Raw genomic sequence first — 26,287 nt, forward strand, 5'->3', positions numbered from 1 at the left:
TGTTAGAGCCTTGTCCTGTGAAGTCATTAAAGTGCATCTGCAAAAAGAAAGAAAGAAACAAATAAAAGCCATGATTTAGCCTTTGAAGGGCTAATGCTAATCAGCAATGAATCTTAGAAGGAACCATTTGATTTTGCAGATTGTGGAGGTTAAGTTAGAAAAAAGACATTACTGAGAGAAATGATGGAGGAGATTTTGCTAAAGTAACAACACAAAAAAGTCAAGCAAATTCATAATGATGCTGGGAGATAAAACCCATCATTATTCAAAGCACCCTTTGCACATACTGCTCTATCCACACATTGAATTTTGGTTTAGGGGTCTCTGGTTGAGCAGAGGGTTGCTTGAGTGAGTTTAGAAGGTGGCATCTGTTTACGTAACAGATGTCTGTGTCACCAAGGTGCTGTGTTCTCACTTTTTATATAGGGGAAATTGCTGCTGAAATAGTTTTATTGTTTTTATGCAAATGAAAATACCATATTCTTCTCCTTAAAGGGTTCCTCTTCCTGATAGGGATCCACAACAATCATAAAGGACCTCAGCCTCATGGACTTTTTAAAAATATATTTTTAATCTGATAAAGTTTCTTGTGCACTGCCAACTATGCATGAGATGAGATCTGGAATTGCAGACATACTTGCTCTTTTTTAACAAGGCCCCACTGGGTTGAAGCAAATTGAGCAGGGTAAGAGTCAATGCTGACCTTTCTGTGGCACAAGAAACTGGACCTGGAGAGGCATTCACACCCCTTGAGCTAGCTCTAAGCATGGAGGGGAAGGCTTGCCCTTAGGGCATAATTTTGACTTCGTTCATTTGGTTCTTGGCTTCTAGAAATTTCTGATTCCTTTTATTTTCCAGAAGAGATGAGGGAGAGTGGAGTCATCCAAAAACACCCTTCAAGTAGACACATATAATTAACTATGACAAATATTCCAGGTGACAAGATGAGAAGGAAGCAGGAAGAGCTGTATTTCTGCTCTGTAACAAAGTATGATGATTATCTTGAAGAAAAATACTTGTGCAATTATTTGAGTTTCAGGCTGAACTACTCATTTCTTTTATGGAATGTCAGTTTTATCTGAAAGTACAAAAGAGAGACAAACTATAGGAATTCAGAGTTAGGCATTTAGGATTTGCCATGAAAATGAACAACATGAGTCTTTCATTTCTAGGAAAATGACTGATGGTATTTGTTGCCAGCAGTAAAATCCAAACTTTCAAGGGAAAATTTGAATTTTGGAAAAATTGTTTCCATCACCATGAGCTTACTAGCTTCATCATATTTAGAGTGTTCTCTAATGAAATTGGTGGTATTAATAATAAATTTGATTTTTTTGATACTGTAAAATGAAATGTGTCGGTATTCAAAAAACCTGCATAATTCAGTGAACCAAAATTTTCCAAGACACCATGATGTTATGGAATCATGCTTAGTTAAAAGATACATTCAAAGTACAAAATGGGCTAATGGATTGTAATATAACAGAGTAAGAAAAGCTTATTGATATGGTTTCAGATTCCATACACAACTAACTTTTAAGACATTACTACTTGTTGAGTTATGGTATACTATCAAAAAAGAGTATCTACAATCATCTGAAAAGTCTATTAGAGTTCTTCTTACTTTTCCATCTACATATTGGTCTGAGGCCACATTTCCTTCACATATTTTTGTAAAACAACATACAGCAGATTGAGCCCAGAAGCAGATATAGAAATCTACCTATCTTTTTTTTCTGTTCTTTTTTTTTTTTTTGAGATGAAGTCTTGCTCTGTCACCCAAGCTGGAGTGCAGTGGCATGCAATCTTGGCTCACTGCAACCTCCACCTCCCAGGTTCCAGTGATTCTCCTGCCTCAGCCTCCCAAGTAGCTGGGACTACAGGCATGCACCACCACACCAGGCTAATTTTTGTATTTTTAGTAGAGATGGGGTTTCACTATGTTGGCAAGGATGGTCTTGAACTTCTGATCTCCTGATCTGCCTGCCTAGGCCTCCCAAAGTGCTGGGATTACAGGCGTGAGCCACCACACCCGGCCATCTACCTATCTTTTATGAAGCCAAACAAAAGCAGGATTCGGGCTCACAGAGGTTCTCAGAGACTAATTATTGAATTGGTTCACTTATTAAAATAAACCTAGAAGACCTTTGGTCAATATTTTTTTCTTGTGGACACTGTAGAAATTAAAGTGATTTCAGGAGTTCATGAGTAGTCTCGTATCTTTCAAGAAGAAAACTAGATTCTATACCCAGGGAAGTCACGTAGTTGTGGTAAACCCAAGATTCCTAGGCATCAGTAGCCCAGTGCCAGTGAGGTCAAATGAACATTAAGCCTTACCTAGCTCATTAAGCCCTACCTAGCTCATTAAGCCCCACCTGCACACTTCAGGACCTCAGCATATTCTCTTCAGGGTCTTGCACTCCCTCTATTCCACCAGTGTTTCTGAAATTTTTGAAATGTTTTTCATTTGTGTTTGTAAGTCAGTTAAGTCTGCTAGGAGTCTCCTGCTGCATATAGCTCAAGGCACAGCTATATTGTTAATGCTTTCCCTTTGTCTAACTAAAAACCAGATTTTTCTTTTTTAAAAATTTTGGAATCTGATGGGCTTCATGTCATTGCCCTCAAGTAGCATCTGTCACTGTTGCTTGAAGAATGCTGAGAGGATGTTCTTTTACTAGGAGATGGCAGTGTAGTGAGCATCGCAGCAAGGATTCTGAGCTATGAAATAGGAAAAAACCAGCTGCCTGTTCAAGACCTTGAGGAAAAAGGAGATGGGTGAAGGTAGCTTCAGAGTAAAACTAGGCACTGGTGGAGGCTGTGTGTAGGATCTAGCTTAGCACTTAGTGACTGGGGGAGGATGTTAGTGGGGAAGTGATGAGGTGAGGAGCTGAACTTCCACAGAGGATGTGGCTAAGCTAGAAATCTGGCTTGTGAAAATGTTCTGGTAACATAAAATTTTTCAAGGAAAAATGGGTTCACATGACTTCAAGATATCCCTAAAGTATCTACAAAGCTGGTTAAAGAGGCCACAGCCCAAGGGTCTGATGTTTCCCCCTTATCAAGGTTTACCTGACAGAAGTCCCATTCCCTCCAATCTTGCCATTCATCAAGAGATAATAAAACAATGACTGTTTAATAAGTGCCTCCTCCTGGAAAAGAGAGTTGTCTTGAATGAGTGGGAAATTTGAGAGGCAGGTTTGAAATAGGCAAGAATTTCAGAACTCCTAACAGCTGAAAATAGTTGCCAACCCCACTTACCCTGAGTCATATGCCTGATCTGGAGATCGAAGCACTTTCTTCTATTTCTCCTATTCTCAATTATCTTTATTTTTAAAATCACATTTGAAGGAAAGAATCTTCTGAAAATCAAAAATCTTAGAAAACATCTCTCAAGCACTTGTAAGCTGCTTGCACTCTTTGTCCCCCAGTCTGGATGGGTTTGGGGGTAATAAGCTTATTTTAGTAGTTCAATAAATACAATATCCTCTATGAAAATAAGTATGACTCAGAGAGTTTTTTATCATAATTAAACATTATTTTAAATGATCAATGCTAAAATTTATTTGCATTAGTGTAGACAAATATAATTTGATTAGACCTAGCCTTCAGAGATCAGTTTTCAGACACAGTGATCAAACTTTTGTGATGTTCTTTGAATTAGAGGAGGTAGAATACACCATAAAGCATATCTAAAAAATATGTATAAGTCAGCATTATGGATATAATGGATATCAAGGCAGGTTTGCAGGCTTTGTCTAAAAATGGTGAAGCTCAATTGTTATCTTTGTAGTGCCTAGCAGTTTATTATTTGTGGGCAAAGTATTTGTAGATGTCATTAGAATGGCTATTATTAGTTTTGTGATTTCCACAGATAACCTAAAAATGAGAAATGGATATCATAGCAGCTGAGCAGAATGGTAATTGGGGTATCTGGGGACTTTTCTTGCGTATCTCCATTAGCAGAATGGAACATTTAAAGGCACACTGCACACTTGGGTGTAGCTAGAGATAGCTGAGTCTCAAAGATGACGCTGAGCTTCTTATGTGGGAAGAAGGTGAACATGTGCAATTTGAGTACAATAAAGAGCATATGCAACTGTGTTAGAAGCATAGAACATAAAACCATTTTCTGTTCCTCCCTTATTCCACCTAAGAGAAAACCTGTACCTCTCCCTCAACATCATCTTCAAATCCATTCCATCCCCCTTCTCAACAAAGCAGCCCCCTGAATCTTGTCTGGATACTGTAGAGGCAGAAGGTAACAGGGAAGAGTAGAAAGCAAGTTAAAAGGATGTGATGGTGAGAGAAAGAAAAGAGCCATGATGGGCCATCATGGTAAGGAGTGTGACTACTTAGAGCAGAAGCAGAAGGCTCAGATTCAGAAGGCAGGTAGCTTGCTGGCTTGAATCAAGCCGAGATCACACTTCCTCTGACCTGAATTAATAGAAGTTTTGCAACAGCCTTGATCATGGATAGCAGATAGATTTCTTCTGGAATGCTGGTGGCATCTAATGGGCAATGTATCTGGCATATTGTGTTAAAATAGATTTTAAAGCTGAATTTGGACTGAGGGGGAGAGAAAGTTGTGATTCATTAACAATATCTACCACGGACATGACAAGGGAGATTGTAACATGTGACAGATTTACCACCTCTGCTCCACATGGGTCTGGGGTAGCCTGCCAAATGTGTGACTTCTTCTTTCCACATTCTTAGGTTCTAAGGTCACCTTGACGCTTGGTGGCATTGTCTGTTTTAAGAGGATGGCATGTGTATGACAATTTTTGCATAAGACTATTTGCTGTATTTTTCTGTCCTTCCATTTGTAGAAGGCACAGAGGATTCAAGTCTCCATGTTCATTTTCACAATCCTCTTCATGGATCCTGTTCTCAGAATAATTTTCCTAAGACTATTCCAGAGATGCCTACATCAGTCTCTGTATTCTTGCAAATGAATGACAAGGACAAAAATGAAACTATTATGAAAGAGAGAAGACTCAGGAGGATTCTTTCCCTAGGCCCTGAGATCCTCACATTAGTTCAAGCGAAATGACATCCAAGGGCTTCCTTATCTGTTCCCTTTGCTTGACCAGCCCCCAGAATGTGAACAGTAGTTCAGGAAATCAACATTAAACATTGCCTGTTCCCTCTATTTATATTGCATTTTAATGCAATTGGCTGCTTTTCCCCATTTGTTTCAGGGTGGTGACACAGCTCTGGGGGCCTAAGGATGATGAAGTAAATGAGGATGGAGAGAGAAAGAGAGTACACACATGAAAAACCCTATCAGCAATGCTTCTTCTTATTTATAGTGACAACCCCAAGCAAAATATGAAAATATATTTAGAGAGATGACAGTTTTGCTGCTTCTTGATCACAAACCAGCACTTAGGAGTTCCCTTTTGTGAGCAGATAAAAAGGGCTGCACCTCAATAAAACAGGGTGAGGAAAAAGGAGAGAAATTGGATGAAGGGCACTATGTCCTAGATAAAACCAGTACAAGAACCAGTACATTAAATAGAAGGAGCCTCAGAGTATTGCCTATGGGTGCCTTGGACTGAAGATGGATGGAAACTTCCTCCCATCCAGAAATTATAATGCCAAGAAGGCAAGAGGTCTTTAGACTTACCTTCCAGTCCTAGAATTTATATTTGATAAATAAAACAATTAGTCTTCAATTTACTTTATTTCAAAATAAGAGAGGGGGAAAAGCTGCATGAAAATATTTGAGAGGAACATTACTTATTCCTGTGTTAAGAAGAGGCAGTCACAACTTATAAACTAGTCCACCTTTGAACAATTCAACTTAAGTGTGCTCTGTGCAAAGCCCAAGTGGTACAATGATGAATAAGACACAGACCCTGTTCTTAAGAAAGTCATAGCAATGAAACCAAAAGTTTATTTGAAAGTTAGTTTGAAACTTATAATGCCATCTCCATAGAGTTGGTGTTAAATATGGCAGTTGGTTTTCAGTTCACGATTCCTTTGTTCCTGAAACATATAATTCTGTTATAGTCTGAATGTTTGTGTACCCCCAAATTCATGTTAAAATCCTAACCCCCAGGGTGATGGTGTTAGGAGGTGAGGCCTTTGGGAGGTGATTAGTCATGAGGGTAGAGCCCTCATGAATAGGATTATTGCCCTTATAAAGGGATCCAGAGAGCTATCAGGATCCTTCTACCGTGTGAGGAAGGACATAGCTAGAAAGTGCAGTTTTTATAAATCAGGAAGTGGGTCCTCACCAGACACCAAATCTACTGGTGCCTTGATCTTGGACTTTCCAGCCTCCAGAATTGTGAGAAATACATTTCTGTTGTTTACAGGCCACCTATTCAGCTTATGTGTTGATATACAAGCTCTAACAAACTAAGATATATTTCTTTTATTTTCTTCCTTTATCTTCAATTTTCATTTTAAGTTCAGAGGTACATGTGCAGGATGTGCAGGTTTGTTACATAGGTAAACGTTTGCCATTTTGCCGTGGGGGTTTGCTGCACAGATCATCCCATCACCTAGGTATTTTTTTTCTATTATTTTCTTTCTTCTTTTTCTTTTCTTTTTTTTTTTTTTTTTGAGACAGCATCTCACTCTTTCACCCAGGCTGGAGTGCAGTGGCAAAATCTTGGCTCACTGCAACCTCCGCCTCCCAGGTTCAAGCAATTCTCCTACCTCAGCCTCCTAAGTAGCTGGGACTGTAGGCACACACCACCACACCCAGCTAATTTTTGTATTTCTCATGGAGATAAGGTTTCAACATGTTGGCTGGGCTGGTCTCGAACTCTTGACCTTAAGTGATCCACCCGCCTTGGCCTCCCAAAGTGCTGGGATTACAGGCATGAGCCACCCTGCCCAGCTTTATCACCTAGGTATTAAGTCCAGCATCCGTTAACTATTCTTCCTGTTCCTCTTCCTCCCCACACTGGCAGGCTCCAGTGTGGGTTGTTCCCTGCCATGTGTCCATGTGTTTTCATCATTCAGCTCCCACTTATAAGTGAGAACATGCAGTGTTTGATTTTCTGTTTCTGCATTAGTTTGCTGAGGATAATGGCTTTCAGCTCCTGGAAAGGACATGATCTTGTTCATTTTTTATGGCTGCATAGTATTCCATTGTGTATATGTACCATATTTCCTTTATCCATCAAACTAAGACATATTTCTATAAGGCTATTTCAACATTTATTTCTCTAGCACTGTGTTTATATTATTCTTTTTTAAATGTGGGCAAAAGAGTATTTCAAGCTCCAATCTAGCACTAAAAAGTGCTTTTCAGAATGCATTCATTCAAATATCTGACTTCCCTGATATTGATTCACTTTAAAAATGAGAAGAGCTGGGGATGGGGCAATGGGCAGAAGGCTCCCTGTTTGCAGAGAGTTCAATGTTCACTCTGTATGTGAGTACCTGAAAATGCCAGTTCTGCCTTTGGCTGAAGACCTCTCACCAATGCTGTGGACATTTTTCTCTGGTTCTGTCCTTGCTATCTATGCACAGTTGGTTCACTTAACCTGACTGTCTTTGAGGGCACATGCAAGTTTACATAAATGCCCTTCCCCAGGTAGTACCATGCCCTATCTACTCACCATGCATCCACATGCCAACCTGTATTTCTACTCCTGGTTTATCTCTTCATTTTTTTAGCTCTTTCACCCTGACTCTTACTCTGAACACTCAATCTCCCAGTTAACTCTTATTAACCCTATACTTGCTTAACAGAGTTAGCTCTCTAAGTCAGATCACCCACTCCTTCCAACCCCACCAGTTGATTTAGAATGGCATATGTTGGTTGAAATGGGAATTACTAAATCCTCAGTTACCTTTGTGAAGGAAGCATTTGTTTGGTGACTGTGGTTGTCAAACTTTGCTCCATTAGCATCATCTTGCAGCTTTCAGAAAATCCAATCTAGGTTGCATGTCATGCCAATTAAATCTGAGTCTCTAGGAGTAGATCCAGGGCATCAGCATTAAAACTCTCCAGGTGATTTCAAGGTGCAGACAAGTTTGAGAACCATGGTTTTGGCCAAAAAAGCAACAGAAATGGAGACACTGTGGAGATGGAATTAGATGTACGGCGCAGAAAACTGGATTCAGGATCTCTTCACCTCACTAGCTTTGCTCCTTTGAATAAGTCATTAAACCTCTTACTGCCTTGTTTTTGTTAGTGAGAAAATGGAGTTAATTATAACTTCCTAGGCTAATGCTCAGAATTCTGCAGGGGATTTAGGATATCATGGTTTTGTGTTTTGGGAAACACTCTGTGATTATAACATACAATTTAAATATGAAGTGTTTTAATAGAATGTTATACGGAAGAAAGGCCACTCTTTCAAATTCTCCTATCTCTCATTTCACTCAAACACCATTCACAAATTTGGAAGCTGCATGAAATCTGTGATAGGCAAACTCTCTCAAACTTGTTTTTTGGCCACTCCCTTCTCTTTCTTGGTGCTTATGACATGATTCCCAGTATCTTCACAATATTCACTGACTGTCCAGGACCATACCCCTAATCACCATCCTGCTCTGCTTTCACTGTATTCAGAATGATGAGAGGAAGAGGGTGACTTAGGCAGCCAAAGGCTAATCTTTGAGCCTGAAATTAGTGAAAAGTTCATGATGTTTGGCTAGGATTCCAAGGACTGCAAGTAGTGTCCTCCTTTCTGGGCCTATTTTGTTATTTCCATTATGGTACTTCCTTTTTAAAAAACTTTTTGACTGGTAGCTTAACTTCTGTGCCACCTTATTACCTTCTTTCTCTGTCTTGAATTCTTTTGAAATTGCCATAATATCTTGTATTGAGTCTTTCATTTTTTATTGGCTAATGCTTCTGCTCAACACTTCTGTCCAGTGACTAAAGACTATATTTTTGGTTTTGACTGGGGCCCTAGCCTCTATTTCTGACAACTATTTGCTTAATACATTGGTTTTAGACCCACATCACCTCAGAACCATGGTTAGCACAGGGATATTAGGACTGGCCTTGTTCTCTAACACACCTGCATTATTATTGGTCTGATCTTGCTCATTCATTATCAATTCTTTGATCTTTTACCTACTAAAAGATTTAATGATATGATATTAGATGATAATAATCATGTGCATTTTTACAATGGATTTTTCAATATACCATACCTTAAATCAACAGAATGACTGCTCCTTGATACTTTACCAGTTAAAATATTTAATGATCTGATTCTGGATGATAATAATAGTGTGCACTTTTCTCTATTTATTTTTTGAAATAAATAGAGAAGCATAGGTTCTTGACTTTGTAACAGAAGACTGAAATTGTAACAGTATAAAATTCTACCAAATAAATTTGTAGTTTTCGTAAATTTCAATGAAAAATGTTAACCTTTTATAACTTAAATAATCTAAACTTCATCTGAATGAGTAAACATATAAAGAGAGCCAATGTCGTTTGTTTATGGATTTATTTATTTATTTTTTGAGATGGAGTCTCGCTCTGTCACCCGGGCTGCAGTGCAGTGGCGCTATCACAGCTCACTGCAACCTCTGCCTCCCAGATTCACGCCATTCTCCTGCCTCAGCCTCCCGAGTAGCTGGGACTACAGGCGTCCACCACCACGCCCAGCTAATTTTTTTTTTGTATTTTTAGTAGAGACGGGGTTTCACCATGTTAGCCAGGATGGCCTCGATCTCCTGACCTCATGATCCACCCACCTCGGCCTCCCAAAGTGCTGGGATTACAGGCGTGAGCCACCACGCCCTGCCTGCCAGTGTAGTTTTTAAAGAGAAAAAGAGCTCACTTAAAAATGGACATCTCACTTTGATGACAAACCATGTAGTAATTTGTCTAATAATCTTAAACAGAATGGTGTTACTGCTAGATTCAACCAGTAAATCAGAATAGAACAGGCAGCACTGCCTATGGAATATTTAGTACATGCAGGATGAAAGCAAACATGAGCACACAATGTTTAGTTAGATATAGGAGTGGGGAACAAGTAAAATTTCCCCCCTACCTACGGAAAAACATTCAGGCAAATTAGAAGTTAATGAAATCCTGTCAGAACTGCGGGGAAAAAAGAATATCAATAATTATTTGATCTAAAAATAAGGAAGGACTGTCTAAGCATAACAGCAACAAAGAGAATCACAGCCAGAAAAGTCATCAATAAATATGCTTAAAAATGGAAAATTCTGTGTCATATATAACATTTAAAGATAAATGACACATTAGGAAAGTATTTGAAACATTCATGACAAATGATAGAAGCTATCAATCTATAATATGCTCACACAAATTGATTAAATGAAAAAAGTCCTTAAACCCAAGAGAAAAGTGGTTAAAATGTCACAGCAAGCAATTCTTTGAAAAAGAAATACAAATATTCAATAAATATATAAAAATGCTCAGTTTCATTTATAATCCAAGAAATGCACGTTAAACAGCTATAGAAAATTACTTCCCACCCTTAAGAGTGCTAAGGGAAAAAAAATTTCTCATTCAATAATGGGAAGATGTTACCAGTCTGTCATTTTATTCAGAGTACCATAGAATTTATCTTTTTATGTATTAATTCTTGGAGATCCATCCTGAAACAATAATCAGATAAATGCTCAATTTATTATATTATGGAAGATTTAAAATTATACATCCATACATTTAAAAGGATTTTACATAGTCCCTAAATCATGTTTGCAAAGAATATTTGATAATATGCAAAAGTTCTCATAAAGTCTCAAATAGGAATAAAACATGATACAACATGAGATAGCAAGGCATAATAAGAGTTTACCCACCAAATGATCATATTTAATCACAATTTGTATATTCAGGGCACTTCCTCGTTCATCACTCATTTAATCCTTATTTGGTAGGAAGGGGAAGCATTATCTACTTGTCTTCTTGAGTTGATAAAGAAATAGATTCAAAGCTGATGTTTTCTCATCCTAGCCCCTAACTTTTTCCCTAAGTTTAGTGCCATGGACAAAGAGCTACATAAAATAATTATAGGATATGTCAATTTTCTGGAACTGTTCCTGAGTTCCTTGTACCATTAAATATAAGGTAATGTATTTTTTGAGTAGCTAATATGTGGTAGGGTCTTCTCTGGGCACAAGAATACTCTGGTGAAGTAGAATGAGATGTTTTGCTTCTTTTGTAATATAACACTAAGGAGGAAAGAAGATAGACCAAAAGCAAGTACAAAAATAAACAATATAATTTCCAGACTTGATAAGTGCCAAGAAGAAAATAGAGTGGCTTGTTAGAGAATCAGCATTTGTGGAGTGACAGGAACAGGAGCTTTATTGGAGTAGTCAGGGAAGACTTCCAGGAGGAGGTGACACTTGAGCAGAGTTTTAAATGATGAGAAGGCAGCCATGGGAAGATCTGAGAAAGAGGGTTTCTATCAAAGGAGAGCATATAAGAAAGGCCCCAAGGCAGAAAAGAGCTAATAAGAAAGCCAGTGAGATTGGATCATGGTGTCTAAGGGAGAGAATAGTGTGAGAAGAAATCGAAGAATGCTGGGTTCAGATCATTCTGAGCTGTGTGGGTCTAGAATAGCTCATAATATGTGATTGGTGTATATTCTACTGGAAGGCAATCAGAGGGAGTGGAAATTAAACTGGCCAGTTGCTCAAATAAGTAGTATTTATGTGGACAGAATGGTGAGGAATACCATAGCATCAACTAGAGCAAGATCATGATATAAAGCAGATTTATATGATAACTATGTGATACAAAAATACATTTGTTCCTTCAGTTATTCCATTCATTAGATAGGGAGGGAGGCTGACTAGCTTTTGCCAATAGCACTTTTATTTTAACTAACATTTTAAGAAAGTTCAGATATAGTCGCTGTGAAGCTCAGTTTTAGAATCCTAGTTTTTCCTTTATCATACTACCTTATATTTAATGGAATGAGAAACTCAGAAACAGTTCCAGAAGATTGACACCCCATATAAATCAAAAATATCAAAAATTGTTCCACACTTTGGTACAAGTTATAAAAATTAACAATAGAAAGTTTAACAATAAAAGGCAAATAAACAATACTGTCCAGAGTCTTATCAGTCATGTGAGGCTAATAATAAATGCAACTCAACTGATCATAAATTTAAGAAAAAATGAAATATTTATTGTGAAAGAGTAAATATGAGCCTGAATCCTTAGCAATGCAACATAAATGAACAAAAGATTCCCATTAGATTTCAATGCTTGGTCGATTTAATTTTATTGCAACTAAATTCATCTCTTTTCTGTGAGCAGATGGCAATGTAAACGAATATTTATGATGTTTTATAACTATTCATAGTTCAGTGTTAAGAAAACATCTAAAGTGCTTTTTAGTTATGTATTTTGAGATAGGTAAATTTGAATACCTACAGAAAAAATAAGCCAGGCTCCCTATTGTGCCTTTGTTGTGTTTTGCTAGCTGCTTTTTGTATGCTAAAGTTTTACTGACTACAAGAAGAAGAGGAAAAATAAATTTAGAAAGTTTAGGATCAGTTCTTTCCTATTCAACCAACATATCATGACCCACATTCAAACATCCCACTCCTTTTCACCTCTTTTGCCCCTTAGCCTTCTGAAGTCCTCTCCTTACAGAAATCTGATGCTGGAAGAGCTAGCTATTTGCTTCTCTGCTTCTCTCCCAACCTGCCATTGAAAGGCGCCCCGGGAATTATCACTAATACAGGACCTTCAACCTCTGCTGAGCGCCTGACGCTGTACATAAGCCTGAACTTTCCCATCAGCATCTTATCTTTCCCCATGCCTACATTAATTTCCTCAAGACCTCTCTCTGCTCAGCATTCTGCTTCACACCCAATGATTGCCTTTCAATGCATTTCTTCCTTTGCCACAGAAAACAGATGTCTTCCTAAGGGTCTCCTTAAAGTTTTGTTTGTTTGTTTGTTTGTTTTCCTAGCCACTCTGGTCTTAACACTTACCAAATTATCTTTGCAGCCTCCCATCCTTGCTGCACCCCAAACACCAATGTAGAAGAAGTTCTTGATCTCATCTAAGCTGTTTTCCCCACATCTTCCTTAAACTGTGTTACCTGCCTGCTTATCTAGGCTTAAGCAGACACACTTCCCTAGAATGACCCTTTACTCCTGTCTTCTATCACTGAATCCACTCAAAGAGATATTTTAATTTTACCTTTTAAAATCTCTTATATGTCATCCCTTTTCTGCATTGACACTCCTGTATTTGGCCCACGTTCTTCAGTTTCTTCTTAAGACTTGTTACCTGAAATTTGTTCAGTCAGCAAATATTCATTAAATGCTATTGTATGGCAGACTCTGTTTGAGGTAGATAAGACACATAGGGGAACCAAATGTGTTCTTGAGGATCTCTACTCTCTCCTCTTGAGGAGCCTATATACCAGTTGGCAGAGAGCAATAACAAACATAAAATCTAATAAGCGAATACCTTATTATATAGTAAATTAAAATGTGGCAAGTGCTATGGAATAGAACAGGGTAAGGAGAACCAAGAAAGTTGGTGGGGTCAGGGGTTACCATTTAAGATAGGATGCTCAAAGTAGGCCTTTCCAAAAAAAGGTGACATTTGGGCCAAGACTTACATGAGGTGGGGGAATATAGAGAGGAGACATTTGGAAGAAAAACAGAAACACTCAATAGAAAGAACCTAAGGAGAAAGTATACCTGAAGAGTTAGAAGATCCACCAACCAGTTAGAAGGCCAGAATGGCAGAAGCAGAGTGAGCAAAGGAGAGAAAGTTGATTGAGGTTTAAAAGGTGAAGGGGAAGGCAAGGTAGGTATTTCAGGTGCCTTTGCTGTTACTGAGGGTTTTTTTTTTTTTTTTTTTTTTAAGCAAAGAGTGATATTCATGTTTCAAGAGGATTGTTCTACTGCTGAGTACAGATTTTTAGGGAGTAAGAATGAAAACCGAGAGACCTGTCAGGAGGTTTTTGAAATAGGTGATGATGGCTCTCTGGTCAAGTAGCAGCAGTGAAGGCGGCCAGAAGTAGAATTTTAGCTACCTCATGACAGTAGAATAGGATTTGCTTAAGGATTGAATGTGGGGCATATAAGACAGAGGTAAGCTAAGGTGGTCCGCAAGAGTTTTGATCTGAACAACTAGAAATAGTGAAGTTGCTATCCCTGGAGATGGACAAGGCTGCCAATAGAGCAGGTTTTGTGAGGTAAGACCAGGAGTTCAGTTTTGGACATGTGAAGTTTGAGGTTTCTATTAGAGGTTCTAGCGGAGGTGGCATTAAGGAAGCAGTTGCATATGTGAGGCTGGAATTTGAAGGAATGGGTGAGATTTTTATTCTCATATATATATGTGTGTGTGTATATATATATATACACACACACACATATTTGAGGTGTTGACATATAGATGTTACAACTATAGAGAGAGAAGAGAATCAAGAGTGGTACCCTAAGGCTTTCTAACATAGAGAGTTGTGGAAAAAATCTGAAATTCCCCCCAAAACAGAAAAGCAATGACCAGTGAGATAGAGAAAAGCATAGATAGATAAAGCAAAGATAGATAAAGAAAATGTGTGCCTTGGAACCAAGATCAAGAAAAGATATTTAAGAAGAGGATTTATGCAACTGTATTATGTTGATAATAAATAGGTCACTTAGCATGAGGACTAAGAATTGTCCGTTGGATTTAGATGAATAATTTCTGTGGAACAGTGGGGCCTAAAGTATGATGAAAGTAGGTTTACAAAAATAAATGGGAGAAGAAAAATTGGGGCAGTGAGTATGGACAACTCTTGTGAGATGTCCAACAAAGGGAACAGAAAAACATGACAGTAGCTGGTGGGGAAAATGAGTCAAGAGGAAGATTTATAGGATGGGAAGAATGACAGCATATGTGTATGCTGATGGGAATGATCCATGGGAAAACAAAAATGCCTTGCAACTGGCAGGGAGAATTGCTTGGAGCAGGTGAGAGGGAACGGCATCTAGTGCCCACGTGGAGAGATGCTTTTAGCAGGTGCACAGGAAGCTCACTGCTGATGTCAGGTAGGGTGTCCAGGACATGCAGGCTCTGAAAGTGGGTAGATGTGGTGCTGAGGGTCTGTGGAGGTTCCCTCTGGTGGCTTCCATTTCCTCAGTAAAGTAGGAAGCAAGGTCAATCACTAAGTATGAGGTTGGGGAGGAAGAGGCAGTTTGAGGGAAGAAGAGGGGTGATAAATATCTGGAAGGCGGAGGAGTGAATGGCCATGCAGCCTGATTGCTGGGCAGCACAGAGAGCCTATTCCTGGTCGTGAAGATCAAAGGTGATCTGTCAGGGACACTTTGTCTCTCTAAGTACCTGGTTTGCTCCATCTTGGTCTTGTTCATAGTGAGAGTTCTGGGGCTAGGACAGTGCCTGGCACACAGCAGGCACCTCATCCCCATCCTGCCTCTAACCTGGCCTCCCTCGAATTCAGTCTTCACAGAGCTGTCAGAGGGAGTACTGTAAAAACAATGCTTATCTAGTTACAGTGATTTTCCTTAGTCCTCAGTACAGCTCAAACTTGTTACGGCAGGACAGAAAGCTTTTCATGGCCTGGTGTTAGGTTAGGTTTCGAACTGCAGCTGTTGTGTTTATCCTCATGCCCCACATTGTAGGGGCAATCGTATTGGCCACCTAGCAATTGCCATAATGTTCAATGCTATTTCTTTCTGGACTATCCTCATCACCTCTAGCTCTCACGTAACTAATTTGTACTGATGCTTCAGCGATTCAGCTCAGACATCACCTGCTCCAAGGAGCCTTCACTGACGCTCTCCCTAACACTTCCTCCTCCCAGGCTGCACTGGATTCCCTACAGAATCCTTCGGTGACTTCTATCTCAGCGTTTCTTATGTGTCTTCTCTGTTCAACAAAATAATATTGGTAAATTCTAGGATGTCAACATGGTATTTATCTGTATCCTGAGCTCCTACCATGGTGTCTGGCATATAACATGTTCTCAAAAAAATGTCTGTGGAATGAAGGAAGAAAAGATAAGAACCAGTAATGACTGTCTATTGTCTATCAAGACAGGTTCCAGTAAACATTAATACATAATACATAGCAGTAAGCTCCAAGGCAGCCATTCTGGACTTCTTGGATTATTTGCTTAATTCTTTGACGCTTTCCTACTCCTAAAGTTACTTTACGTATATCTCTGATTTTTGCAAGTGGAATAGTTGTGATCTCTGATTTTTACAAGTAGAATAGTTGTGATGTGTTTAAGATCTGATTTGCAGACATGGCATCGGTAAGACATACCCATTGAACAGTTTTTCAGAGTCTGGAGTTAGGTGGCCCTGAGCCATGCACACTTACCTATGTGTGATTAGCAAGGAGCAAGAAACACACACTGGAGACCTTTAGGCCCAGGCTGAATCTACACTCCCTCCCTTTACCTCTAGGAGTCTCCATTTCCTCATTTGTGATAAGCTTGCCTGGAGTGATATTCTAAGGATGGCATTTTGTAGATGAACAAAAAATGCTAGTTCGCCGTTATAATTGTGACCCAGGATTCTCATTGTTTAGGCAGCTGCCCTGAATAACAAATGGCTACAGATCTGAACAAAACAACTCTTCCACTTGACAAACCGCCTTTCTCTACTCTCTAAGGTCAGCCTGCTTCTTGTTCTTTAGGTCTTACTTTGAATGTCCTCACCTTCTTCAGTCACTCTGTCTAAATCAATTCTCACCACACCTTCCCCATTCCCCACTTACCTCCCGCTTGTCATCTCAACGCTGCAGTCCCTTCATAATGTTGATCAGCATTCGCAATTCTGGAGTTCATGTCCCATAATTATCTTGTTCAGAATTATATGTCCAGTGCCTAGAGTCCAAAACATAGATAACAAGCAATCCATAAATACCTGAAGAATGAATAAATTGCACTATGTTTTGATCATACTGGACAGCTAATTTGCCTAGGAATTCTAGGAGTTGTTTAATTTTACCAAGTCACCTAGAAACTTTGAAGAGAATGTTTGTCTCTCAGCTTCAGGTATAAGGATCATCCTTTCTAGACTTTTCTTCTGTCTCCCATTCCTAATGGCTTCACCACTGAAGATTATGACAACTATATTCTGTGCTTGAAGAACAATTTGTAAGTCTAAACCGTCTTCAAAAGTTCTTAGCAAATGCATAGAAACAGAATATTTAGAAAAACAGGTAGCTTCTTAAATGAAGCCTCTGTCTGTCTCTCTCTCTCTCTGTGTATATATAGATATAGATGATAGATAGATAGATGATAGATAGATAGATAGATAGATAGATAGATAGATAGATAGATAGATGTATAATAAAATCTATTGGCCGTGTTTTAGGATTAGAATCCCCACCCGCCTCCCCATTCCACCAGGAATTGAAGGAGCATGCCAGAATGCATTGGAAAGCTGATTATGCCCTGCAGTCACTTACAAACTGGCTCAACACGTCAAGACTGACATGACTGAAATCTAGTGAGAATCCAAGTCGACATAAATTACGGGCTAAACTGTGTTTTATGGGAGAGCCATAAAGTTACTGTAACTTAAATACAGGACGCGCCCGAGTGCAGGAAGATCATTGAAGGCTAAAAGCTTCCTCCAGGAGATGGGGCTTGAGAATGAGTGCAAGAGACTTGGAATCTGGGAGGCGTGGCTAGAAGGGGTTCAGGTCGGGGGCATGGCCCCTGCCGGTGATAGGCTTGCAGTTCCCAGAAGGAGGTAATGAAAGGATGCGAACCTAGGTGGGCGATGAGGGAGGTGGGAACCTTGAACGGCCCCGGGTCTGGCACAGTGCGCTGCATGTTGGATGGTTCTGTAAAAGCTGCGACTTTCCCTCTACTTGTTTGTTGCCTCCTGTCTTCCCCAGAACAAAGCAAAACTAAACCAACACCACCAAACAAAAAAAATCTCTTCCCACAGGATGGGCAGCAGGTGGAGATTCCATGCTCTTGCTAAAGGAACCATAAGGACAAGTGTTTATGAAAATGTGTCTGGCTAAAGAGTTATTTTCCGTAAAGGATGAGAGATTAAAAACAAATGACAGCAGGACGCAGAGCATGACTGTGTGTGCATATGTGTGTACTGCGTGCACCTTTGTGTGGGTGTACAGTATATACCCATGTTGTGTGTATGTGTGGTGTACTATAGAGTGTGTGTGTGTGTGTGTGTGTGCAGGTAGGTGGGTGAGTGTACAGTATATACCCATGTTGTGTGTATGTGTGGTGTGCTATAGAGTGTGTGTGTGTATGTGCGCGCGGGTGGGTGGGTGAGTGTACAGTATATGCTTATGTTGTGTGTATGTGTGGTGTGCTGTAGAGTGTGTGTGTGTAAATGTATATCTTGTTTTGTGTGTGTGTGGTGGCTGTAGAGGGGTGTCTGTGTGTCTGTTGTAGATGTGTCGTGTGTAGAGTGCGGGTGTGTGTGTGTGTGTGTAAGGCACACATTTTTCTCCTTCCTCTGGCACCTGCTTGGGCATCCTCAGTTCTTGGCTTCTTTACAGGCAGAAAGAGGTTTGGGGCGCGGCCCCTGTTTCCTTTTCTGCTTCTCTGTGCACCTGGTGTCCCCTTGTGCTCTGCTGCCCACTGCAGGGACCCTTCCTCTCACTGCTGCCTGCTTTCCTTCCCAGCCAGAGGAAGGGGGCCATGTTCCTGGGGAAGGCAGGAAGGCCAGCAAGTGACTTTGATGGATCACTTTGCAGGGGAGACCCAGCGCTCCCAGAATAGAGAGGATGCAGCTCGGCGCCCATGCCTCCATCTGGGGGTTGTTCTGATGAGATAATTTTTCTCATTAACCTTGATAACTCTCTGCTGATATACAGATCTGTTTGCACTAACACAGAACTTTTTTTTTTTTTATTTTTTTTATTTTTTTTTATTTTTCGGTCTTCTACACCTTCCAGAGAGGAGAACTCGGAGCTTGGTTTCAGCCTCCAGGCTGTTGAGTAGCTGGGTTCACCCAGCTTCTGGGCGCCCCAGCAGACCTGCAGGGTGGAGCTTAACAAGTCCTTCTGTTCAGTATCCTGGATTTTCTTGGCCATAAAGCTCTCAACAAATGTAGAATAGGTGTTGGAGTGAATGAGCAGTTTAGAGATTTAAGAAACCCATGAGGCAGAGCTGGGCTCATGTGCTGCCAATCCCCCTTCACTCCTTTTAGCCTGCAGCAAAACCCAGCTACTTGCTGTGGCTCCTTGCAGTAGCTCTGATTTCCGACACCTTGGCCTCTGCCAGAACTGTCCCTGTGCTGCAAAGTGTAATGGCAACGTGCCAGAACCATTATTTGGGGAGTGTCTTTTTCAGCAAGCTTTCTCTTCCCTAATTAAAGTGAATTTCTGTATTGTGTACATACTACCCTTACGGTATTTATTATAATAAATTGTGCCTATTGGTCAAGTCTTTTTCCCTGGCGGTCTGTGAGCATTTTGAGAATACGGTCTGTCATTTTCATTTTTGTTTCCTCAGCATTAATACAGGGTCTGGCAACAGTGAGAATTTGGGGAATGTTTGTTGACTTTTGAAGAGAATTAAACAAGACACAAAATTAGGAAGCGCCTTGAATGCTTCGTGGAGTTTAGTTTTATGGGGGAAGTTATTAGCATAGGTTGAATTGTATCCATCTGGGGCCTAATGTTGGGCCCTTACACTTGGACATCTACACATAGAGCATCCTAAGTGTCTCCCCAGAGCCCCTCAGAGTGGACAGGGCAAGTCAATATATTGAGGATCCTGGTGAATTACAGTGAATAATTACAAAAATTGGCCCCAAGAATTTAATAGACTAACAAATTAAACACCTTTATGAAAACGCACTGCAATACAATTATGTTGTCTATGAAGTAAATTTTAATTTTTTAAATAATTCACAATACACCACAAGCAGTGTGATCCAGTATGAGACATAAGCGAAATGATGGCCATCTTTCAGTTTTGACAGTGTACTTCTGTGAGTTTACACAAAGTAATTTAAAAATTATGTCAAAGTTCTAAGTTTAAGCTTCTTCATGAATGTGATGCCTGGACAGTAGCTTTGCTTGACTTTTAGTCTCTGATTTGATCCTTCACTACACACGCATACAACGAACACCCTCTCTCCATTTTTTCCTTGGCCAGGCAGCCTTTGCTTATCAACTGACACTCCATTTTGGAAAGAGGTTATGTATTTTGGGGGAAGTAAAATTAACCTTATAATTCTTTAATGAGGCTGACAAAGACTTTGTGTTGGGTCATAAAGGCAGGACAAGTAGAACGTAAAGAACTCTCCAGATGCTCTCCTCTCTGAAGAACACAGGGAGGTGTTTGCTGGCAGCTGCTGCAGTGTTGGAGCCAGTGTTGATGTTGGAAAAAAGGACTCAGACTGAAGGGAGAGGAATGACGTCATCTCTTGAAGCAGGGGGCAGTTCTTAAACTTAACACTCCTTAGAATAGACTGTGGGGATGGAGTGAATTCTAAGAATTTGTACTTCTTACAAGTTTCTGGTTGTTGTTGATGTTGCCAGTCCATTGCTCTAAGGGAAACTGCATAAGAAAAGTGTGCCAGGTCACCCCAGTATTATTAGAGATGAGAGGAACCAGTGGGTGCTATTTGAATTTTAGAGAATTTAAGATGCAAAGGATCTTATAAATCATTTGATACACACCCTCATTTTATAAACAAAGAAATAACAGAGATCTAATGAGGGGTAGTAATATCATTTTAAAAATAAGTGAGTTGATGTTACAAATATTTGGTCACAAAGTCATCTAAAACCACCCAAGTTGTTGTTTCAGCTACTAAAGATACTAAAAAGATTATAGTGATATACGAAATAAAATTAAGAAGTGAACACTTTTCTTTATCTAAAGATTCTGGTTGCTAAATTCAATATGAGGAGAACTATGTTCAAATTGTGCTTCATCTAAATGATTTCTTCGTACTATGTGCCAGGCACTGTACAAGGTCCTGGGGAAATAGCTTACAGTCCAGTGAAGGAGATTCACTTTTGACAGTATAGAGTTGGCCAAAGGGAAGTTTTCAGAAAAGCTCTGCCTGCTGGAACTTTTACGGAGTATCAGCTAAGTGACAGAAACTGAAATGGTTGCGAAGAAGTGGGCTTACCAGCAAATGTACCCAGTCCTTGGCAAATGTAGAGATATGTCTAAGGTCTAAGGTCAATAAAAATTATTATGCTTGAAATTGAGAAATGGAGTCTAATTAAACTAAAGAGCTTCTGCACAGCAAAATAAACTATTATCAGAGTGAACAGACAGCCTATAAAATGGGAGAAAATTTTTGCGATCTATACATCTGACAAAGGTCTAATATCCAGAGTCTACAAGGAACTTAAACAAATTTACAAGAAAAAAACAAACAGCCCCATTAAAAAGTAGGCCAAAGACATGAACAGACACTCTCAGAGAAGACATTTATGCAGCCAACAAACATATGAAAAAAGCTCAACATTACTTATCATTAGAAAAATGCAAATCAAAACCACAATGAGATACCATCTCATGCCAGTCAGAATGGCTATTATTAAAAAGTCAAAAAACTACATATGCTGGTGAGGTTGCAGAGAAAATGGAATGCTTTTATACTGTTGATGGGAGTGTAAATTAGTTCAACAACTGTGGAAGAGAATGTGGCAATTCCTCAAAGACATAGAGGTAGAAATACCATTTGACCCACCAATCCCTTTACTGAGTATATACCCAAAGGAATATAAATCATTCTATTATAAAGATACATGCACACATATGTTCATTGCAGCACTATTCACCATAGCAAAGACACAGAATCAACCTAAATGGCCATCAGTGATAGACTAGATAAAGAAAATGTGGTACATATACGCCATGGAATACTATGCAGCCATAAAAAGGAACAAGTTTATGTCATTTGCAGGGAAATGGATGGAGCTGGAAGCCATTATCCTTAGCAAACTAATGCAGGGACAGAAAACCAAACACCACATGTTCTCACTTGTAAGTGGTGGCTGAATGATGACACATGGTGGGAAACAACACACACTGGGGCCTGTTGGTGGGGTTGCAGGAAGGGAGAGCATCAGGAAAAATAGCCAATGCATGCTGGGCTTAATACATCGACGGTGGGATGATCTGTGCAACAAACCACCATGGCACACATTTACCTATGTAATAAAACTGCACATCCTGCACATGTACCCATAAACTTAAAAGTTGAAGTAAAAAATTATTATGCTGTTGTCTCATATATTTTGAGGAAGCCTGGAAAAATCCAGCCAGAACAAGTGCTTCTTGTTTTCTGCTCCCATTACAGGGCTTTCACTCTCTCTTGGCCTCAGTTTCTTGTGTAGCAAATGGTGTGAGGATTTAATAGAATGAGATGAGGAGAGTAAAGAGGCTTCACTCAGGGCCTGGCATGTGGAAGATGAGCAATAAAATTGTAGTTTATGCTATAACTTTAGAATGTTTAGAATTCCAGATATGCTGCTTTACCTGTGTGCTATGAAGTAAATAATACTATTATTCTTCCTTTGTTAAGAAAAAAAGTTTCAAAAAGGTGAAGAAAAATGCTTACACAGTTAGTAGCTGTAGATCATGAATTCAAAGCTAAAGCTGCCTAAAACCAAGTTTCTTTTTCTCTTTTTTTTTTTTTTTTTTTTTGGAGACAGGGTTCATGGTCACTCAAGCCAGACTGCAGTCATGTAATTATGGCTCACTGCAACCTCTAATTCCTGGGCTCAAGTGATCCTCTCATCATAGACTGCGGAGTAGCTGGAGTAGCTTACTATATGCATGCATCAACACACTTGGTTATTTTATTTTTTGTAGAGGTGGGTCTCTCTATGTTGCCTAGGCTGGTCTCAAACTCCTGTCTCGAATGATCCTCTTGCCTCAGCCTCCTCAAGTGATCTTCCTGCCTCAGCCTCCCACATTGTTGAGATTACAGGTGTGAGCCATCTTGCCTGTCCTATTTTCTTAATTATTCTTTCTTTTTTTGTGTGTGTTTTGTGAGGATAAAGTGAGATTTTTTTTTTTTTTTATACTTTAGGTTTTAGGGTACATGTGCACAATGTGCAGGTTTGTTACATATGTATCCATGTGCCATGTTGTTTTGCTGCACCCATTCACTCGTCATTTAGCATTAGGTATATCTCCTAATGCGGTCCCTCCCCCCTCCCCCCACCCCACAACAGTCCCCGGAGTGTGATGTCCCCATTCCTGTGTCCATGAGTTCTCATTGTTCAATTCCCACCTATGAGTGAGAACATGCGGTGTTTGGGTTTTTGTCCTTGTGATAGTTTACTGAGAATGATGGTTTCCAGTTTCATCCATGTCCCTACAAAGGACATGAACTCATCATTTTTTATGGCTGCATAGTATTCCATGGTGTATATGTGCCACATTTTCTTAATCCAGTCTATCGTTGTTGGACATTTGGGTTGGTTCCAACTCTTTGCTATTGTGAATAGTGCTGCAATAAACATATGTGTGCATGTGTCTTTATAGCAGCATGATTTATAGTCCTTTGGGTATATACCCAGTAATGGGATGGCTGGGTCAAATGGTATTTCTAGTTCTAGATCCCTGAGGAATCGCCACACTGACTTCCACAATGGTTGAACTAGTTTAGAGTCCCACCAACAGTGTAAAAGTGTTCCTATTTCTCCACATCCTCTCCAGCACCTGTTGTTTCCTGCCTTTTTAATGATGGCCATTCTAACTGGTGTGAGATAGTATCTCACTGTGGTTTTGATTTGCATTTCTCTGATGGCCAGTGATGATGAGCATTTTTTCATGTGTTTTTTGGCTGCATAAATGTCTTCTTTTGAGAAGTGTCTGTTCATGTTCTTCACCCACTTTTTGATGGGGTTGTTTGTTTTTTTCTTGTAAATTTGTTTGAGTTCATTGTAGATTCTGGATATTAGCCCTTTGTCAGATGAATAGGTTGCAAAAATTTTCTCCCATTCTGTAGGTTGCCTGTTCACTCTGATGGTAGTTTCTTTTGCTGTGCAGAAGCTCTTTAGTTTAATTAGATCCCATTTGTCAATTTTGGCTTTTGTTGCCATTGCTTTTGGTGTTTTAGACATGAAGTCCTTGCCCACGCCTATGTCCTGAATGGTATTGCCTAGGTTTTCTTGTAGGATTTTAATGGTTTTAGGTCTAACATGTAAGTCTTTAATCCATCTTGAATTAATTTTTGTATAAGGTGTAAGGAAGGGATCCAGTTTCAGCTTTCTACATATGGCTAGCCAGTTTTCCCAGCACCATTTATTAAATAGGGAATCCTTTCCCCATTTCTTGTTTTTGTCAGGTTTGTCAAAGATCAGATAGTTGTAGATATGCGGCATCATTTCTGAGGGCTCTGTTCTGTTCCATTGATCTATGTCTCTGTTGTGGTACCAGTACCATGCTGTTTTGGTTACTGTAGCCTTGTAGTATAGTTTAAAGTCAGGTAGCGTGATGCCTCCAGCTTTGTTCTTTTGGCTTAGGATTGACTTGGCGATGCGGGCTCTTTTTTGGTTCCATATGATCTTTAAAGTAGTTTTTTCCAATTCTGTGAAGAAAGTCATTGGTAGCTTGATGGGGATGGCATTGAATCTATAAATTACCTTGGGGAGTATGGCCATTTTCACGATATTGATTCTTCCAACCCATGAGCATGAAATGTTCTTCCATTTGTTTGTGTCCTCTTTCATTTCATTGAGCAGTGGTTTGTAGTTCTCCTTGAAGAGGTCCTTCACATCCCTTGTAAGTTGGATTCCTAGGTATTTTATTCTCTTTGAAGCAATTGTGAATGGGAGTTCACTCATGATTTGGCTCTCTGTTTGTCTGTGATTGGTGTACAAGAATGCTTGTGATTTTTGTACATTGATTTTGTATCCTGAGACTTTGCTGAAATTGCTAATCAGCTTAAGGAGATTTTGGGCTGAGATGATGGGGTTTTCTAGATATACAATCATGTCATCTGCAAACAGGGACAATTTGACTTCCTCTTTTCCTAATTGAATGCCCTTTATTTCTTTCTCCTGACTGATCACCCTGGCCAGAACTTCCAGCACTATGTTGAATAGGAGCGGTGAGAGAGGGCATCCCTGTCTTGTGCCAGTTTTCAAAGGGAGTGCTTCCAGTTTTTGCCCATTCAGTATGATATTGGCTGTGGGTTTGTCATAGATAGCTCTTATTATTTTGAGATACGTCCCATCAATACCTAATTTATTGAGAGTTTTTAGCATGAAGGGTTGTTGAATTTTGTCAAAGGCCTTTTCTGCATCTATTGAGATAATCATGTGGTTTTTGTCTTTGGTTCTGTTTATATGCTGGATTACATTTATTGATTTGCGTATGTTGAACCAACCTTGTATCCCAGGGATGAAGCCCACTTGATCATGGTGTATAAGCTTTTTGATGTGCTGCTGGATTCGGTTTGCCAGTATTTTATTGAGGATTTTTGCATCAATATTCATCAAGGATATTGGTCTAAAATTCTCTTTTTTTGTTGTGTCTCTGCCAGGCTTTGGTATCAGGATGATGCTGGCCTCATAAAATGTGTTAGGGAGGATTCCCTCTTTTTCTATCAGTTGGAATAGTTTCAGAAGGAATGGTACCAGTTCCTCCTTGTACCTCTGGTAGAATTCAGCTGTGAATCCATCAGGTCCTGGACTCTTTTTGGTTGGTAAGCTATTGATTATTGCCACAATTTCAGAACCTGTTATTAGTCTATTCAGAGATTCAACTTCTTCCTGGTTTAGTCTTGGGAGGGTGTATTTGTTGAAGAATTTATCCATTTCTTCTAGATTTTCTAGTTTATTTGCATAGAGGTGTTTGTAGTATTCTCTGATGGTAGATTGTATTTCTGTGGGATCGGTGGTGATATCCCCTTTTTCATTTTTTATTGCATCTATTTGATTCTTCTCTCTTTTCTTCTTTATTAGTCTTGCTGGCGGTCTAACAATTTTGTTGATCTTTTCAAAAAACCAGCTCCTGGATTCATTAATCTTTTGAAGGGTTTTTTGTGTCTCTATTTCCTTCAGTTCTGCTCTGATTTTAGTTATTTCTAGCCTTCTGCTAGCTTTTGAATGTGTTTGCTCTTGCTTTTCTAGTTCTTTTAATTGTGATGTTAGGGTGTCAATTTCGGATCTTTCCTGCTTTCTCTTGTGGGCATTTAGTGCTATAAATTTCCCTCTACACACTGCTTTGAACGTGTCCCAGAGATTCTGGTATGTTGTGTCTTTGTTCTCGTTGGTTTCAAAGAACATCTTTATTTCTGCCTTCATTTCATTATGTACCCAATAGTCATTCAGGAGCAGGTTGTTCAGTTTCCATGTAGTTGAGCGGTTTTGAGTGAGTAATTATTCTTTCTTAATAATACTGTAGCCTATGAGATGTAAAGGTTC

At 39.5% G+C, this 26,287-nt stretch overlaps 1 long non-coding RNA gene across 1 annotated transcript; it reads right to left on the reverse strand.

Moving 5' to 3' along the window:
• Nucleotides 1-649: 649 nt before the first annotated feature.
• Nucleotides 650-4,690, reverse strand: LOC116462928 (uncharacterized). Its single transcript, XR_004246505.1, has 3 exons — nucleotides 4,653-4,690; nucleotides 2,357-2,442; nucleotides 650-1,078 (listed from the first exon to the last, which is right to left on the reverse strand). It is a non-coding gene; the product is annotated as an uncharacterized LOC116462928 (long non-coding RNA).
• Between the last annotated feature and the right edge of the window lie 21,597 nt (nucleotides 4,691-26,287).

The sequence above is a fragment of the Hylobates moloch genome, unplaced genomic scaffold, assembly GCF_009828535.3.
Source record: "Hylobates moloch isolate HMO894 unplaced genomic scaffold, HMol_V3 SCAFFOLD_24, whole genome shotgun sequence".
NCBI lineage: Eukaryota > Metazoa > Chordata > Mammalia > Primates > Hylobatidae > Hylobates > Hylobates moloch.